Source organism: Carcharodon carcharias, chromosome 4, assembly GCF_017639515.1.
Source record: "Carcharodon carcharias isolate sCarCar2 chromosome 4, sCarCar2.pri, whole genome shotgun sequence".
NCBI lineage: Eukaryota > Metazoa > Chordata > Chondrichthyes > Lamniformes > Lamnidae > Carcharodon > Carcharodon carcharias.
The window spans coordinates 13,823,040-13,840,201 of record NC_054470.1 but is presented as its reverse complement, the minus strand read 5'-3'; the positions used below and the strand labels follow the sequence as shown (position 1 = coordinate 13,840,201).

The 17,162-nt window shown below is 45.8% G+C and overlaps 1 protein-coding gene across 4 annotated transcripts in view; it reads right to left on the bottom strand.

Annotated features, from left to right (window-relative positions):
* The window catches only part of LOC121277427 (synuclein, alpha interacting protein), a 147,078-nt gene extending 131,029 nt beyond the window's left edge, over nucleotides 1-16,049 (bottom strand). The window contains exons 1-2 of one of the 4 annotated variants that reach the window (XM_041186869.1): nucleotides 16,004-16,049; nucleotides 12,995-13,044 (exon numbers count right to left, since the gene is read on the bottom strand). The gene's annotated coding sequence lies outside the window, so the exon portion shown is untranslated. Of the gene's footprint in view, nucleotides 1-12,994; nucleotides 13,045-15,530; nucleotides 15,650-16,003 lie in introns of those variants that run through there. The other 3 variants (XM_041186870.1, XM_041186871.1, XM_041186873.1) reach the window with 3 other exon arrangements.
* Nucleotides 16,050-17,162: the final 1,113 nt, after the last annotated feature.

The window sequence follows — 17,162 nt, the reverse complement described above, 5'->3', positions numbered from 1 at the left end:
GGCCTATACAGATGGCCACCAGTAGAGTCTGGTGAAGCACCAAACACCATGCAACAGGTTGGTTCCATCAAGTCTATAGATGATAAATGGTTTGTGACTGTTAGAATAATGACCACAGAAGGAGAGCATCAAGTAAACAAGAAGTATCATAGACATTGGTGTGTCATGCAACATCATGACATTCACAGACCTGTGCGAAGTGGCTCAACATGGCAATCCTAAAATGAAGCCCCCAAAAGTAAGATTAAGGCTATATGATGGTACAATACTCGTACCAAGAGGACAAATTAATCTGAGAGCCCAATGCAATGGCAAGAGTGAAGATCCGGAGTACTAGATCATGGACAGTACACAACAGCCACTCATCTCTGCTAGGGCAAGTCTACAGTTTGGACTGGTAACCCTAAACTTGCCAACAGAGATTTACAATGTTGTCGCAACACATAAAACCATTGTATTCCTTTGATTGCTGAACAGATCCTAGAGATGTGTTTACAGGGTTTGAACGTCTACCTGGAGAATGTCATCTCAAAGTAGATGAGAGTGTAAGACCAATTCAGCATCTGCCGAGAAGAGTTCCAGCTGCCCTCAAGTCAAGCCTAAAAAACAAAACAGAAGAGCTGGAAAAGATGGGAGCAATCAAGAAAGTGACAATTCTTACAGACTGGATTAGCAGCATGGTAGCTGTGAAACAACCTGGAAAGCTGAGAGTATGCTTAGACCCAAAGGATCTAAATAAAGCGCTGAACAGATCTCACTACCCCATGCCAACCATCAAAGGATTTTTGCCACAACTTGCTAAGGCAAAGATCTTTACTACCCTAGATGCGAAGGATGGTTACTGGCAAGTGAAGCTGGATGAAAGCAGCAGCTTTCTAAATACGCTCTGGACACTGTTGGGGAGACACAGATGGTTCTGCATGCCATTTGGCATTTCCACGTCTCCAGAAGAGTATCAACACAGACAGCAGATCTTCCTGGAGTAGAAGCCACAGTGGATGATCTACTAGTCTATGGATATGGAGATACAATGGAAGAATCCACAGCTGACCATGATCAGAATTTAATACAACTGCTAGAAATAACTTGCCAAATGAACCTGAACAAGAAAAAATTCCAATTAAAGATGCCTGAAGTCAAGTACATAGGCCATGTACTGGCAGCAAAAGGTTTTTGCCTGGATCCTGACAAGGTGAGAGCTGTAACAGCAATGCAGCAATCAACAGATGTGAAAAGAGAGTAACGATTTGTTGGATTCGTGAACTATTTAGCAAAGTTTTTTGCCTAATTTGTCATCGGAGTGTGAACCATTACGCAAACGCACTGCCAAGGATGTTCAGCGGTATTGGGATACAGAACAAGAGCATTCACTAAAATCAAATAACTAGTGATGACAATGCAAGTACTGAAGTACTATGATGTCAACGATGAAGTCACTTTGCAGGTCTTGGAGCAACACTAATGCAGCAGAGACAACCAGTTGCATTTTCTTCCAAGCATTAACACAAACGGAACAACACTACAATCAGATCAAGAAAGAGTGCCTGCTTTTGCTTGTGAGCATTTTCATCAATAGCTGCTTGAGAGAGACAGAGTAGTAGTGGAGTCCGAACACAAATCCACTTCAAATGATTTTTTACAAACCGCTACTATCTGCTCCAAAGCGTCTGCAAAGAATGTTACTTTGTTTACAGAGATATCATCTTGACATGACATACAAGTAGAGGATGGCGAAAGCAGCACTCCCCATGAAGAAAGTTGAGGATGCTACAACAGAATATGAAATCTTTGATTCCACATGAACCAGCAGCTCGACATGCTCTGGAAGTCACCAACTCAGCAGAGACATTGAATCTGATGGACGAGTGCCTTGCTCAAATCAAGTGAACTACCCAAAAGATGCAATTCTCCAAGTGCTGCAAGTAGTAGTGATGAAAGGATGGCCTGTGAACATCAAGGACGCACCTGTAGTAACAAGAGCGTACTGGGCATACCGAGATGAATTGACAGCCCAAGGTGGCATCTTGTATAAAGAAATAGAGTCAGCATCCCTAAGGAGTTGAGAGGAGAGATACTGAAATGCATCTCTGCAAGCTATCAAGGAATTGAATTGAGTCTGAGGAAGGCAAGAGAAGTGCTCTACTGACCAAATATGATCAAGGAAATTAAAGACCACATTGGCCAGTGTAGTGCTTATAGCGAGTGCCAAGCTAAACAGGCTAGAAAGCCATTGATGACGCATGACACCCCAGACCAACCATGGATGAAGCTGGGAGTAGACCTCTTCACTATAGCAGGAACTGATTATCTTGTCACTGTAGACTACAATTCTGACTACTGGAAGGTAGACCAGCTGACTTCAACAAAGACAGAAGAAATAGTAGAATGCTTGAAAGCATACTTCAGTCATTAACAGCATTCCAGACATTGTGACGAGTGACAACAGCCCTCAGTTCACGAGTGAAGAATTCAGCCAAAGGATTGGGAAATTCAACACTGTACATCATCTCTGCACTATCTCTATTGAATAGAAAGGCTGAGGCAGCAGTGAAGAATCACCAAAGCAGTCAAGAAATCAAGCAAATCTAGCACAGATGTACACAAGGCAATCCGTGTGGAAAAACACACCGACTGAAGGCATGGAAAGTAGTCCAGTCCAAACACTAAAGTCACATCACACCCAAGCTACAGTTCCAATAGCAAATAAGCTACTGAAGCCACTAGTAGAGACGGGCATGGGTGAAATTAATCAAGCTGAAGCGGCAGAAAAACAAATTTCATTTTGACAAGACTGCTAAACCATTGTCAGAGCTGAGCATTGGAAAGCCAGTCAAGGTGCAAACCATCAATGCTCTCAACAGGAGTCAGCCCAAATGGCAACTTGGGACATGCATACAGCAGTTGTCACCTCGATCATACGTGGTCGATGTGAATGACCAAATATACCAGCGCAACCACAGACATATATGAACAACAAAAGAAGCTGTTCCTTCTCTGCAAGTGGTCAATCAGGAAGATGGGATCTCACCAGCTGCACAGATAACAGAACGACCATCACTCCCTGAGGTCCACCGGTCCTCAACAGAAATGGAACAACAGTTATCACAGTAACATGGGCCACAGGAACAACACTTCCCAGAGCGGGAACATCACCCAGACGAACAGCCAATGACAACGTGTATGCGTACTATTAAGGGGCCTGCATGATTTAACGACTACATATGCGATGCATTTGCAGAGACTAACGAGAATAATAAAAAGTTTGTTAAAGCATGAGAACAGTTGTGTAGTGGGTAACTTGGGTAACTCACAGTTACACAAAACAGTACAAGCAAAATTGTCTGTTTGTGCATTATGGAAAGGGGAATGTTTGGGTTTCAAAATACAATCATTACTACATGTTCTACATGGCTTGCCATAGTCACATGACCTCTACCATGAGGACTGTGGGTGGGGGTAGCCATGTTACATTCAGTTCAATAAAGACATTACACTAGAAAGACTATATTTGAGCTCGTAACAGGCAGCTTTGCAAAATCTTCCAGTGGAAGCTCTGCCATAATACTCCATGTCTGGTCACTGTGGCACTGAATCGCAAAGAATTTAGCATTCTAATCAAACATATATTCAAGAATCATAAAAGGCTGCCCTCAGATCCAAAATTCTGTCCCCTTTCATTCTCGTAATTGAATGGTCTCTGGGGCAATTTCCTTGAACTGTGCGAACAAAAGAACAAGTGTGACCATACTATTAGTTCATAAAAAGGTGAATTTTAATGTCAAAGTAGGTCATCAGGTAATTTCAAAAGAAATCCTTTCCTGGAAATGCTCAAGCAAGCTGGATAGGCCAAATAGCCTTCTGTTGTTCTGGAGCCAATATTCTTGACTGATTTCAGTCAAATCTGATAATCATTATTGCCTGCCAAAATCATGCAAATGTTCTCAAGGAATCTGGCCTCTTTTGAGTAAGAAACTTTCAATAATTGCACATTAATCTCTCCAACCCATGCAGGCAATCAATGAATTCTCCCTCTCAAATTGGAGCTTTGAAAAATCAGATTGATTTTTTGATTGATTCAGGACTGGTTATATGGCAAGTAACATTTGTGCCACACAAGTGTCAGGCAATGACTGCCTCTAATAGTAGTTTTTCCTGTATTCATTCATGGGATGTGGGCGTCGCTGGCTAAGCCAGCATTTATTGCCCATCCCTATTTGTCCTTGAGAAGGTGGTGCTCAGCTGTCTTCTTGAACCGCTGCAATCCATGTGGTGCAGGTACATATACAGTACTGTTAGGGAGGGAGTTTCGGGATTTTGACCCAGCGACTGTAAAGGAATGGTGATAAATATTCAAGTCAGGATGGTGAGTGGCTTGGAGGGGAACTTGTAGGTGGTGTTCCCATGCTTCTGCTGCCCTTGTCTTTCTAGATGGTGGTGGTCATGGGTGTGTAAGATGCTGTCTAAGGAGGCTTGGTGAGTTCCTGCAGTGCATCTTGTAGGTGATACACACTGCTGCCAATGCATGTTGTTGGTGGAAGGAGTGAATGTTGGGAATGGGAGTGGATGGGGTGCCAATCAAGCACGCTGCTTTGTCCTGGTTGGTGTCGAGCTTCCAGAGAGTATTCCATCACACCCCTGACTTGTGCCATGTAGATGGTGGACAGGCTTTGGGGAGTCAGGAGGTGAGTTGCTCACCATAGGATTCCTAGCCTTTGACCTGCTTTTGTAGCCAAGTATTATTGAGGGTGAAGGATGGTAAACAAAGGGAGATGCAGAGGTCAAAATCTAGGATTCTCTTTATGCCCCATCAGTTCCATCCAACCTAGGATTTCTAAAGGAGGTGCTCTATAATTCATGGTGAAAGAGAAGACTAATATTGCAGTCTCATCTGAAGCTACCAGAGTGATTAAGCAAGCTGGCAAAGGGCAGATCAGTACTAGAAGGATCTTATAGGGACTGTACCAACGTTCCTTCAACACAATACTGCTGACCCTGATGAGTGTTTCATCTGAGGATATGATCCGAAAAGGAAATGGACTGGCACATAGTGGTATCATGATTGAACGATTTTAAAATGTTTGTCATGTACAACAGTGACCATAAATTCCTGGCAAAGTTCCAGTATTTAATCCTTCACCAAAACCCTAAATAGCAACTCTATTGTTATTCAGTGCCAACCAAATATTTCTCAGTGGGAATCATTGAGTACTGATGGTTAAAAAATGGTCAATGTGACAGTATGAAAGTAATTAACAGTATCTGACTGAAAAAGCACAAGTTGCTGCAATTGATCAAGCTGGAATATGTTGATCAAGCATCAGATAAGACTACAGTAAATTACGCGTATAAGTCGACCCGTCGTGTAAGTCACCATTTTTCTGGCCGCAAAAATTAGGTTCTTTGCATTACTCAGCATATAAGTTATGCTCCCTTCACAGCCAATGACATGCTATACTCACTTCAATTTTTCACCCCACAAATGCATCCTTACAAGCAGGCAATCTGGTCTGTATTGCGAAGATGGGTGGGGGTTTAAAAACTCACCCTTTACATCGTAGAGGCCCAAGTCCATTATTTAACTTGAGCCAGTCTCCTGGGGCCTGGCCGAAAAGCCACCAATGCCTCCTTCTTCACCCCAGCACAGACCTTTTGGGATGGAACAGCTATAGCCAAGCTGCAGGCCATCCTGTGGAACGGTTCCCCAGTGTTGCAGAGAATACCTCCATTTTGATTGGGGCTGCCAGCCTGAGATTACTGTGCGCCCTCCTATTGGGATGTCCATTTCATTTGTCCGCTCGCCATCCTGAATTGGATGGACTGAGATGGATACATTCAGTGTCCTAGGCCCAATCATATTTAGCTGCTTCCTTAATGACCTTCTCTCCATCATAAAATCTAAAGTGGGAATGTGTGCTGATCATGCACGGTTCATTTTCATCTGCAATTCCTGCTTGTGTCCACATGCAGCAAGACCTGGACAGCATTCAGGACTAGTTATATGACAAGTAACATCTGTGCCACATAAGTGTCAGGCAATGACTATCTCCAACAAGACAGTGTCTAACCACCTCAACTAGACATTCAGCAGCATTACCTTCACTTAATACTCTCCAATCAACATCTTGGGAGTCACCATTGGGGAGTCACCATTGACCAGAAACTTAACTGGACCAGCCACATAAATACTATGGCTATAAGAACAGGTTAGAGGCATGATATTTCACCTCCTGACTGCCCCAAAATCTTTCCATCATTTACAAGGCAGAAATCAGCAGTGTGCCTAAACAACTGTGGTTCCAACAAGATCACTCAAGAAACTCAACGCTATCCAGGACAAAGCAGCCCACTTGATTGGCACCTCATTCTTCACCTTAAACAATGACTCCCTCCTCCACCACCAACACACCACACTGCAGTATGCACCCATGTACAAGATGCACTGCAGCAACTCATCAAGGCTTCTTTGATAGCATCTTCTAAGTTTGACACTTCTACTACCTAAAAGGAGGAGGGCAGAAAATACATAGGAACACCATCGCTTGCAAGTGCCCCTCCAAGTCATACACCATCCTGACTGGGAGCCATATTATTGTTTCTTCATCATCACTGGGTTATAATCCAAAAACTCTCTACTCGACAGCACTGTGGGTATAACAACACTGTCACAGTTCAAAGAGGTGGCTCTCACAGGCAACTAAGATGGGCAACAAATGCTGGTCTGAACAGCAAGCGTACCCCCAATGGACAATTTTTAAAAAAGATTTTTCCCCCCCACCATCCAAATCTAACAGTAGGAAAACGGGGCTAGAAAGCCTGCCTGTTGCCGCTGTTACCACCAATCCCAGAGCCTGCCAGGAAAAGGGATGGCAGCCTAGGGAAGTAGCAAAAGGCCCACTAATTCATTGATTGGAAGAACAGAGCCTAGAAGTGGCCATTTTTCCCTCCATAAAGATCCCAGTCATTCACCGCCCAAATATTTTGTCCAGTCTGAGTTCCCTGTTTAAATACTCTATACTTCTATAACATTAAAAAAAGAGACAACTTCATTAACTTGTCCTCCCACTTTCAAATATTAATGTATCAATGTTATATATTATATAACAATACAATATATTATTTGTAAAGGGCTAGGAACTAAATGTTATGTGAATATATTTCTGGGGTGTCACATTTACTGCTGCACTGCAGTCACGTGCCAAATAACAACATACAGTATCAGTCTACCAGCCACATGGAGACGCAAATGCTGATGAAGCTCCAACATTTTGAGTCTAAAAACTGTGATTATTTCTAACATATGGGAATCAGAAGATATCATAGTGGCAATGATTGAGAATAAACACCCAAACATTTTAAACAAATTTAATGCTGAATTAGCTTGTAAAATCTGCCTGAATTAGTGCCAAAAAGAGAGGAAAAACAGAGTAAATCATGCAATAACAAAATGGCTTCTATTACAGCAATATACACACAGCTCCAGTCCATGATGAATTGTAAAGCTGATAATGTTGTAAAGACATTGGAGAAGTTTAAACAAATATGTGGATTGACATTCATTATCTTTCTAAAAGGCATTAGCAAAAAAAGGAAAGGGTCAGCTACATCCTTTTGAGCGGAGGGGATTAAGGGTTCAATTTGTTTTATAGCTGGGAGCTGCGTGAGGACAACAGCAAAAACCCAGACAAAATTTTTGAAAAATTCAGCATACATCTTGAGCCAAAGTCAAATCACCGGCTCTACCAATATGAATTCCAAGGCCTGAGGCAGGAATCAGGTGAGCCTGTTGACGATTTCCTAACAAGACAAGAAAAATACAGCCATAAAATGTAAATTCAGGGAACCAGATGAAAGGTTGCTAGATCAACTCATTTGGGGCTCTGCACACCCTGATGTACAAAAAAGTTTGATTGGAAAAGACTAGCTCACAATATCACAGGCTGTAGACACAGCACATGAAGCCATGAGTAGACAGATGAAGATGCTGACTACCCTAATGGCTAGCATTCAGTTAAGTCAAGAGAAGAGCAGCAGGATTGATGCAGTGAAACAGCAACAAAGGAATGAACACCACATAGAAAGATATGTAGGAGCTGTGGATGATGACATCAGTTCACAGACAGAAGGAAATGTCTCACATATGGATCAAACTGCAGAGCTTGCGGAAAGCCAAATCACTGGGAAAAGACGTGCAGAACGAAGAAAGAAGATAGTAAACAAGTTATCAGAGTCAAAGCAACAGAGCAAATGAGAAGTTAAAAGAAACCAAAACATCCATACCCTGGAAGATGACGATAAGTTTGAGGATGCAACAGTCATAGGAACATTACAACTGCATGAATTGGCTGGTCGCAACAGTTCCCAGAGAAAAGAAATTCACACAACCATTCAGATCAGGAAGCCCACAATCATAAATCTAAAGCTGAAGATTAATGCACAAAGTGTTCTGCTCAGACTATACCAGAAGATCTTCCCTGAAAATATGAAAGAAAATGGTTACCCAAGGAAAGATGCTTTGAAACTGAGCAATGTCATGCTAATGCCATAGAGGGGAACTGAGATTTGACAGCTGGGAAGAGGAATCTTTGCTGTTGACACCACTCAACACACTCTCTGGGCAATACAAATTCCTGCATCTACCTTATGGTCTTAAAAGTGGGCCAGGATGTGTTCTAGCAGAAAGTAGATGAGACATACCAAAGCTGTAAATGAGCAGTTGGATATCCAGATCTTTGCTGCAGATGAAAAAGACCATGACCATAATCTACATGAAGCCATGGAGAGAGCCTAGAAAACTGGGATCAAGCTAAAGGCAGACAAATGCATTATGAAGGTGACAGAATACCAGTTCTTTGCCTGGTGTGTACACCATTCCAGAGTCTAACCAAGTTCTGATAAAAAATCACAGCCATCTTTGAGATGGAAGCTCCAAAAGACTAGAAAGAGTTGAGAAGATTCCTTGGCTTGAGTCAATACTTCAGTTCTTTCATACCTCACATGACATAACACATAGCATACCTACGAGACCTGATGAAAGAGTCACACAAGAGGAGTTTCAACAAACTCCAAAAGATAGTAAGCAAGGAGACACGTCCATCATACTACAACAGAGAGAAACCTGTCACTCTGCAAGGAGATGTTTCTACAAAATGACTGCGAGCAGCCATGATACAAGAGGGAAAATTGATGGCATTCAAATCAAAAGCTCTAACATCAGTTGAGACCTATGATAAATATCTAGTTTGTGGTTCATGTAATATTTTAGAGGTAATGTCTCATTCTGAGAAGATTAAAGTTTAACTGTAGAAGATGGGATAAATGCAACAAAAGCAGCTTGGAGTTATTACACCTAAAAGGTTAGGGCCATGTTGACTCAAGGGGTTAACAGCGAGAAAGACATGATCCTAAAACAGCAGGTGGGCTTACTTAGCTGGAGACATGATGTTTACACTGCTTGCAAAGTACAGTCCAGAGAGATGTTTTGTTTATGGAGTTAGAGCTAAATTAGCTCAAACGCATTCAGTGAACTCTGAAAGGCTACATCGAATGGAGATGAGTGGAGCTTAAGAAGGTTCTCTACTTTCAATTTATCTGAGTTCTGCAGCAGGGGAAGACGCCGTACTGAAAGGGTGCTGCTGTTGGCAGCCTCCAGGCAATCAGGGCTCAAAGAAGCTCTGAGAGCCACTGATGCAGCTGTTAGTTGCAGTTTGGACTTTGTGTCATTTGCAGCTCACAGAGAAGCCCTGGAAGCTGTTTGGTGCAGTTAAGGGCTCAGAGTGGTCCTCGGGAGCTGAAAAGGTGGTGGATGGTGACTGGTTCTGTGCCAGGCATTTGGGGCTCAAGAGAAGCCCAGTGCAGCTGGGAGACTGGAGCTCACGGAAACCTGGGGCAGTGCCAGCTTAGTGAAGCTAGCAGTCTGTGAAAGAATTGGAAGTGTGCTAGTAATTGGAGACAGAAGTGCAGCTTTGTAAATTCCATAGAACGCAGTCTCGGGGGAGAGACTAAACCATCGGGAGTTGAGCAGTAATTAAAGCAGTCCAAATCATAACGGCTTTCAAGGGAATTCAGAGACTAGGGGTGGGATTTTCCACACCCGTCACAGGATCTTCCGGTCCTGCCACAAGTCAATGGACTTCTGGTTGGGGCGCTGCCTCGCCCACAGTGGGTCCCACCCATGACGGGGCCGGAAAATCCTGGCCTAGGTCTTCAAAAGGGAAGAATTGAAATTCCACATGAAGGTGCAGTGTGGTGTTTTAACCACAGTTTGTCTGTTAATTCGTATTTACCTCATGTTAATTCTGAATGAGTATAAGATAGATATTCAAGATTATTTTAATTTGCTGATTTTGTATAGTAAAGTTTATTATGTTTCTTTAAAACCGTGGAATCTAATGGCTTTATTCTCTTAGTAAGTACTTGGGATTTCAAACTTCATCTACTTTAAACAAAATGTTACTGGTCCTTAACTGGATCGTAACAGGCCAGACAGGCCAACATCGAAAGAGAGCTTTTGACAGTTGTGTACAGATATGAGAAATTCCACACATATCTCTATGGCAGCAAGTTCATAGTGGAGAGCAATCATCGGCCACTGCAGCAGATCTATAAGAAAAATTTGTGAGGAGTTCCAGCAAGACTGCACAGGTTACTCTTCCAACTTCAAGTTAGGAATGCACTCTGAAATACAAGCCAGGAAGAGAAATGGTGCAAGCAGCTGCCCCATCTTGATTGTTGTCACAGGAGAAACATGAGATAAAAGATCTAAATATAAAAATCCACAATCTAGTGAATGTAACACCACCAAAACTGAGTCACATTAGAGGAGATAAAGAGTTACAGATGTTCTCTGAGAAAGTAATCCTGGGATGGTCTGATAAGATACAGCAAAAACAACCTACAAATATAGCAGTATTGGTCTATCAGAGATGACATCTCACGAGAAGATGGTGTTCTGCTAGCCAAATCCAGAATAATCATACCAAAAATGATGTGGGAAGAACTTCTCCGCAAGGTACATGAAGTCCACCTGGTAAACTCAGAGCCAGATCAGCTATGTACTGGATAGGCATCTTTAAAAACATCGAAAGAATGGTGTCTAGATGCAGTCTCTGCCAGAAGTACATAAATACAAAGCAGAAAGAGATGATAACTACTGAAATATCCCCCAGACCATGGCATACTGTGGGAGCTGATTTATTCACACACAATCAAGAATGGTATCTCTCATAGTTGAGACTACTAATCAAAGTTCCCTTTTATCTTAGAGGTTTAAAGGTTTGAGAGCTACAGCAATCACCTCAGCAATGCAAGTTGTGTTCACTCAGCAAGGGATTCCTGGAAGAACAATATGTGAAAATGGAACTAGAAAATTTAAGAAATTTGCTGAATTGTTTGGGTCCAACATCATCGCCTCATCATCAAATTACTCAAGAGGATACAGGTTTACAGAAAGACACGTCAAAACAGTCAAGAGAACACTCACAAATTGCTGAGACCCCAAGGAAGCCCAAAGCTTGCCTTATTGACACTCCAATCTACACCTCTCAAAGCTGACATGAAATCACCTGCAGAGCTGTCGAATAAAGAAAGTATAAGACAACTCTTTCAAGCAAGATATTCCCTCCAAGTGACTAGGAGGAAGTAAAACAACAATTCTCTGATGCACTGGTAGAAGGAGGCCAACACTTTAACAAGCATGTCAAATCCCTGCCTGAGTTGTTGAAAAGACAAAGTGTACATGTAAAGGATCCAACCTGGAACCCAGCAAGAATTGTTGGCAAAGTTGAGACTCCAAGAACATATATCACTGAGATTGAAACCTGTAAGCAAATAAAGAGGAACAGAATCCATATTCGACCTATACCTGAGCTGGAAAAGCAGAAAAGATCAACAATACCAGTAACACACATTAACAGCATCACCAACAAGTGGTGCAACATCAACATCACCAGCAAGTGACAACACTAGCAACATCAAGCACAACTCCTACAACACCAGGAACAACACGCATATTGCCTGTGCAGCATGTCAATTCACCAGAGTGTGACGAATACCAAATTTACAAGATGGAGGCACCACATCCTACCACCTAAATGATACAGTCAATATTTTTTTTTAGAAATGAAAATAAGCTATAAAACACTAAGGGGTTCAGTTTATTTATAAAAGTCAATTGTTAATCTTTAGTTTAGAAAAAAAGTTAATGATTGGAGCAGTTATCTTGATACAGAGGAATTATATATATTTTAAAGGAAGAGGGTTGTTATTTATAAAGAGCTAGGAACTAATTGTTATGTGAATATATATGCTAGGGTGCCACATTCACTTCTACACTGCAGTCACGTGCCAAGTTCCATCAATCTACAGCCACATGGAGATGCAAGAAATACATACAATGAAGCTCCAGCATTTTGAGTCTAAAGTGTGATTATGTCTAACTTCTGGGAACTTGAAAGACATAACAATCCATAAATTGCTCTTTTTGTATTGCGATTAAGTATACATTTCACCCAACATCTACTTGCCCAATTTACTAACTTATCCATGGCTCTTAATCGTTAATCAAACTCCATATTTTTGGCTCTGTTGCAATCATTAAACAAAAATAAAGCTTGATTGCTGGCAGGTGAAAAATTGTTAGGATAAAAACTGTGCCTCTACATTTGTAACAAATGCTTGAGTGCATCTCACAAAATAGCGCACCCATCAAATCATGATTTTCAATCCTTTAATTTTACAGTTCCAGAGCAGTGTTGAAGGAGTACTAGATTGACAGAAATGCCACCTTTTGGATGACACAGTAAACTGAAGTCCTGTCTGACTGTGAAAGATCCCATTGCACTTAAAAAAGTACTTCACTGGCTTTAAAGCACCTCGGAACATCCTGAGATTGTGGAAGGTGCTAGCTAAATGCAAGACATTCATTCATTCTATTTCAAGAATATGCCTTATCCAGATTTTTTGTTCAACCACCAAAATAGATTAACTAGTTGCTTACCTCTGCAGTTTGCGGAACCTTGCTATGCGGAAATTTAATGTTATGTTTACCTAGAAAACAATAATGACCATGCTTAACACGAAATTACATAGAAATTGTAACAGCATCAGGTCCATTTGGCCCAACCAGTCTATGTTAGCATTCATCCTCCACACAAAGTTAATGATTGGAGCAGTTATCTTGATACTGAGGCACAAAGAAAGAGGGTTGTTACATTATTTGTAAAGAGCTAGGAACTAATAGTCCACCAGCATCCCATAGCACTTACTTTCAATCATATATTTCACCCATTCTTAAATGCTGATATAGTTGTTGCTTCAATCACTAAGCACGTTTCAAAGCCTCAGAACCCTCTAAAAAAAATTATCTGCCTGCATATTTAGTCTATGTCCCATCATTCTACACCTCTCAAAGCACTGGAAACATTCTATGTACTCTGCCCCATTCATTCATAATTGTAAACACTAATCAAATCAACCCCTAATCTTTTCTGTTCTTAGGAAAACAGTTCCAACTCTTAACCAGAAACAGAACACTGGATGTACTCAGCATCTGTGCACGGAGAAAGTTAACATTTCAGGTCAGTGGCCTTCCAGAACTGACGAATGGCCATCAACCCAAAACCTTAACAATGTTACTCTCCCTCTCCACAGATGCTGCCTGACCAGCTGAGTGTTTTAAGCATTGTTTGTTAGATTTCTAGCATTCACAGTATTGTGCTTTTCCCATTTTGTTTTGTATTTGTATACCGTGATACCAGGCAGAATCCCAGTAAATTGCCATGTGCTCTACATTATCAACGTGTTTTTACTATCCGTGTAACTCAAAACCGTTACAGTACACTAACGGTATATATATATATATATAAATGCAAGTTTTTCTTGCGCCGTTCCTAGGGTCAGACCCAGTACATAAACGGGGCAATCAACATCGGCGACCACCAATGTCAGAAGTGTCCGTGCAGAGTGGTCATTCCCGATGCTGGGTGAAGCCAAAGGACAAATCCCGGGGGGTGAAAGGGGCACAGAGCAAGGGGGTCAAAACGCCGGGAGGGGGCACATCACCGGAGGGGAGGGGGCACATCGCCGGAGGGGGTGGGGGGCACATCGCCGGAGGGGGTGGGGGGCACATCGCCGGAGGGGGTGGGGGGCACATCGCCGGAGGGGGTGGGGGGCACATCGCCGGAGGGGGTGGGGGGCACATCGCCGGAGGGGGTGGGGGGCACATCGCCGGAGGGGGTGGGGGGCACATCGCCGGAGGGGGTGGGGGGCACATCGCCGGAGGGGGTGGGGGGCACATCGCCGGAGGGGGTGGGGGGCACATCGCCGGAGGGGGTGGGGGGCACATCGCCGGAGGGGGTGGGGGGCACATCGCCGGAGGGGGTGGGGGGCACATCGCCGGAGGGGGGGCCGGGGAAGAGAGAGGGGGGGCATAGCGCCGGGGGGCGGGGGCGGGGGGGGGGTAGAGAGAGGGGGGCATAGCGCCGGGGGGGGTAGAGAGAGAGGGGGGCATAGCGCCGGGGGGGGGTAGAGAGAGAGGGGGCATAGCGCCGGGGGGGGGTAGAGAGAGAGGGGGGGCATAGCGCCGGGGGGGGTAGAGAGAGAGGGGGGCATAGCGCCGGGGGGGGTAGAGAGAGAGGGGGCATAGCGCCGGGGGGGGTAGAGAGAGAGGGGGGCATAGCGCCGGGGGGCGGGGGGGGTAGAGAGAGGGGGCAGAGAGAGGGGGGCATAGCGCCGGGGGGCGGGGGGGGTAGAGAGAGGGGGCAGAGAGAGGGGGCATAGCGCCGGGGGGGGGAAGAGAGAGGGGGGCATAGCGCCGGGGGGCGGGGGGGGTAGAGAGAGGGGGCATAGCGCCGGGGGGGGGAAGAGAGAGGGGGGCATAGCGCCGGGGGGCGGGGGGGGTAGAGAGAGGGGGGCATAGCGCCGGGGGGGGAAGAGAGAGAGGGGGGCATAGCGCCGGGGGGGGGGGGTAGAGAGAGAGGGGGGCATAGCGCCGGGGGGGGGGGTAGAGAGAGAGGGGGGCATAGCGCCGGGGGGCGGGGGGTAGAGAGAGAGGGGGGCATAGCGCCGGGGGGGGTAGAGAGAGAGGGGGGCATAGCGCCGGGGGGCGGGGGGGTAGAGAGAGAGGGGGGCATAGCGCCGGGGGGGGTAGAGAGAGGGGGGCATAGCGCCGGGGGGCGGGGGGTAGAGAGAGAGGGGGGCATAGCGCCGGGGGGGGAAGAGAGAGAGGGGGGCATAGCGCCGGGGGGGGTAGAGAGAGAGGGGGGCATAGCGCCGGGGGGGGTAGAGAGAGGGGGGCATAGCGCCGGGGGGGGGGGTAAGAGAGAGAGAGAGGGGCATAGCGCCGGGGGGGGTAGAGAGAGGGGGGCATAGCGCCGGGGGGGTAAGAGAGAGAGAGAGGGGCATAGCGCCGGGGGGGCACATCACGGGCGGGGGGCCACAGCGCTGGCTGTGGACAGGTTAGTGCCCAGCCCTTCTCTTCACCCCCCTCTCCCCTCAGACCTGTCACCAGCTGCAGCCACCCGTCCCAAGCCTACCTCACCGTTTCAATCCTGGACGATGCCTTTGTGCCCCGACGTTATTCGAAGATATTCGGCCTGTCCGGCTGTACATTCAACAACGCTTCACCTTTCGCACAACAACCACCTCATTCCCCCTTCCCCCGCCCCGCGCCGCCCCGCGCCGCCTCGCGCCGCGCCGCCCCGCGCGAACCGCGGCTGACTGACAGGTCCGCCTAGCCAACCATTGGCCGAGTCAGTCAGCCACCAGCCAATGGGAACACGGTGAACCACAAGAGCAGGGTGACAGGTCCCGCCCTGCTCCTTTGTTTGAAGTTCGGAGGCGAAACAGCTGCCGGTTCGTAACGGGTAAACGGTTTCTGACCGTAACGGGAGAAGCACCAGCACCAGCACCAGGATTCGAATTTCAAAAAGGTTCTTTCTGTCACCTCGTTGACGAAACGAGCTGGAATCCGTGCGGTCCGCCCACCCACCCAAGGTGAGCTACCGACCCGACTGGGAGCAAGTTTTTGCCCGCCACCGTCCGGGAGGATTCCTCGGCCCCGCTCGGCTCCCGATTCCACTCGCCCGCCTGTGTCCTGCCCCGAGCCCCGCCTCAGCGCCAGCCTCCGCCCCGGTCCCTGCCCCTGCCCCTGCCCCTGCCCCTGCCCGGCCCAGCTCCACCCCCGCCCCTGCCCCTAACCCCTGCCCCTCGCGCCAGCCTGAACAGGGTTCAACCTGCAAAAAAAAAAAATGGGGGGGGGGGGACACTTTGCAGTTGTGTGAACTTCTCTTCATCGACAAACATTTTGTGTTTTTTGTTTGGTAATTTTATGGGAATGTTCAAATAACGCATTTTTTCTCTCTCTCTTGTTTCAGGTTTCTAAAGTCTTGGGACAGGATGTTTAGGCTCCATCCTTTCCTACCGGATTTTGAGAATGAGGCCAGTTAATGAATGCTCTGCTTAACCAGCTCATCGAGGGGCCAGTTTGGGATTTTGGGGTTTTTTTTTTTAAATACAACAATCAACAACCTGTCTTAATTCCAGACTTTCATTGAATTCAATTTCTGCCCGGGTGGGATTTGAACCCCCGGTCCTCTCTGGGTTTCTGGTTTACTAGCCCAGCAACAATACCACTATGCCATCACCTCCCCTTTTGCAGGCTGGATCAGAGACAGAGAGAGAGAGAGAGAGAGAGAGACAGATCAGGTGCATGAAGGCAAGGCGGCAACACAAGAGTGGAAAACAAAAACAGAACTACCTGGCAAAACTCAGCAGGTCTGGCAGCGTCGGCGGAGAAGAAAAGAGTTGACGTTTCGAGTCCTCATGACCCTTCCACAGAAACGTCGACTCTTTTCTTCTCTGCCGATGCTGCCAGACCTGTTGAGTTTTTCCAGGTAATTCTGTTTTTGTTTTGGATTTCCAGCATCCACAGTTTTTTGTTTTTAACGCAAGAGTGGAGCCGGTCATGGCCTCTGAGCCCATTAAAGAGAGCGTGGCTGAGAGAAGCACTCAGCCTTTCGCAACTTGGGTGCCATTGAGTGTGTGGAGGTTGTGAGGAGAGTGGTCTTTACATGCTTGGCCATGCAGTGCCATGACCCTCCTAGCATCGTTTGGTGGTTGGTGGGGTTGGGAGGGGGGGGTGCGGTTAGGGTTCCAGTTAATATTAC